Below are 2,929 nucleotides of genomic sequence, written 5' to 3'. Positions count from 1 at the left end.
TATGACTCCTCCCTTGCCCTTCCCCAATCATTGTTCTTTTTTCTTTTTTCTTGTTAGTGTTGTTTTTCCCCAATCATAATAGATATTTTTAGCCTCGGTAAAAACTGTAGAAGGGGATATCAACTTTGTTATATCATAAAACGAGGTAATAGTTTAGTGAAGTAATTGACAAGAATATTATGACTGTGGGCTAGGAGGGTTTTGTGTTGTTCCTCTCATTTATCTTCTGGGTTTTGTTTAAAAGGATCTCTTTTTCATGATTGTGTAATGGAACTGGAATTTAGACAAAGTGAATTTCTGGTGGTTTACCACTTCCTCATAAGTGCTTTTCTAGTACTTTTGATTTTGGCAGCAACTTGTGTATGTAACTCACCGTTTATTTAAGAACTTCTTCCTCTCTGTTTAAAGTTGATGCCTTTCATGAATCCAACATTTTGAGAAAAATCTCGCAATATATTCAATTAAAGTGTAGCTCAAAATCTTATGTACAATATGTGTAAAATGCTCACGTACATGGTTTAATACAATGTCTTTTTAGTTTTTCTTTAATAGAAGTTCAATGAATGAGACTATATTTTTATGTATTTTAACTTAATCTTCTCTCATCCTTTTCTTTTTTTTTTCTTTTCCTTTAATGAAATTATGAATTTTTTCCGTATCACTTAAGAATGGTGTTGGTTTTCTAAGGTGTAATGCCATATGAAATTCATTAGCGAACTGTTGTGTCAGAATAAATCAATATATATAAAAGTATTTGTATCTTTAACATTATATAGTACTTAAAAACACACATGTTTTTTCTTTCTCCTTGTCTTCTTGTCTTGGTTACATTTTAGTTAGAAAAGTTATCGGAACTCGATGCAATTTCTCTTTTAATTTATTTTTTCTTGTCTGATCACTAGTGTTGTATTTGTTTTAAACATATTCAATTTTCATTCAATTTTTGTATCTTAACAACACCGAAGCTCCCTATGGTGATACACTAGTTTGATGAAGTCTCTATCTAATAGTTCGTACAATTGTTTCTTCAATTCCTCGAGTTCTGCCTTTGCCATTCTATACAATGTCTTCGAGATAGGATTTGTACCCGGGACCACATCAATGGTGAATTTGATCTCTCAATCTAATGGTAAGTCTGGGAGATTTTTAGGGAATATGTCAAAGAAAACCTTCACTACAGGTATCTGTTGCAGGTCAGTTTATTCCTTCTTGTTTTCTATTGCGTGAGTAAGATACCATTTGCATCCTTTCTCCAGTAATCGATGCGCTTGAATACAAGAGATCAAACATGGATGTTTAGACTTTATCAAACATTTGAATTGAAATGCCTTATCATTAGTAATATTAAATGTCAACGTTTTTCCATGATAATCTACATTAGCATGATACGTGGCCAACCAGTCCATCACAAATATAATATCGAAATTGTGCATAACTAAAAGAATAAGGTCCATTAGCATTTCCCTACAGTGATCTCTATTATACAGGCTCGACACACTTTATGAACTGTGACGTGATAATGATTGAGGAAGGACCCAACCTAGCATTAGTGAAAGGGAGGAAAAGAGCCAATACTAATGAGTTACTTGGGAAGGTCAGGAAGTACTCCTAAAGTGAGAGTTTCCAAAATGAATCCACCTCAGAACAAGTCTCAAACAACGAGGTAGAATTCAATGGACGACGGTCCCAGCCTAGGAAGAGACGACCCCACAAGGTACCAGAAAGGACGTTAAGGGGTCTCACTACTAAGGAACGACTTGGCCTAAGAGTTCTGGCTCCATAAGTGGTCTAGGATGTCGTCTAGGTTTGGAAACCCGTGGGGTATGCATATGTAGTCCTTTACACATACGAATCATGGGCTCCACACATGTCGGGATTTTGCCTGCAAGGCCGCGACCTCGGAGTACACAAACAACAACATATGATCTACGACGTAGTACACAGCCAGAATTGCCTTCGGCACGTGTACGTGCAAAAGAGGTCACGTGCACGTACAAGAACATCGGCCGCGTGACAGGGCTCGTCGAGCGTGCTGAAAGCTCCGCACGCTGCCTGTGCCTACAAGCAAGTGAGCAGCCTCACGTTGCACGCATGGACGTGTAATAGGCACGCATTGCCGACGTGACACCCAACAAGTCGAGCGTCCCAGCCTGTGCCCAGCACACACACAGCAGGCCAGCCTGTGCACGTCTAGGCTTAGAAGGCCAGGTGCATGCCTAGCACACAACAGGTTAATCGCATGCCCAACGCGCATGTAGGCCTAGCCAACGTTAACAGCCTAACAGCGCACCTAGCATGGCCTCACACACGACCTGTGTGTGCGTGAATAGGCCGACCAGCACAATGACCCACGAGACCCAGGAAGAACAGCCTATGCACAGGACCTTCGTTCCTGCTTACTGCAATCTGCGTGCCTTCTACGAGCTGACCTGCACACCCGGTTTGTCCTGCTCGCACCTTGAGTGCTTTTTGGACTTCCCCTCTTCAATTCCCCATGTATTTTTCATGAAAACACGAGATAATTTTCTACTTTTTTAATATTATTTTTATTGTTATTTTAATGTAAAATCTATTCCATATGATTATTTAATTATTAACTTAAAATTTAAATTGTGATAGATTAATATTTTATTATTTTTTATAGGATAGAATTTCATCTTCTAAGTGTTTGTATTCGTTTAGAACTATGTTGAAAAAAGTTTATATAAATGTTTTTGTCCATAAATTGTAAATACACATTTGAGAAGAATAAAATTGAAAATTTGATTTTATTCAAGAATTAGCTTTGCTAATTTCTTTTAGCAGCTTCAAGTTCTTCAAGTTAGGGAGTTTTTTGAAGTTTTGTGAAGCCGAGGAGTTGAGATCAACTTATTAGTAAGTTCATGGTGTCTTTCTTTTTTTCTTTTTTAATTTCCTTTTCTTTGTTTAT

This window comes from Carica papaya, chromosome 7 (assembly GCF_054855325.1).
Source record: "Carica papaya isolate Zhongbai chromosome 7, ASM5485532v1, whole genome shotgun sequence".
In the NCBI taxonomy this organism is placed as follows: Eukaryota; Viridiplantae; Streptophyta; class Magnoliopsida; order Brassicales; family Caricaceae; genus Carica; species Carica papaya.
The sequence above is the reverse complement of the archived record's forward strand: the minus strand, read 5'-3'. Positions refer to the sequence as shown.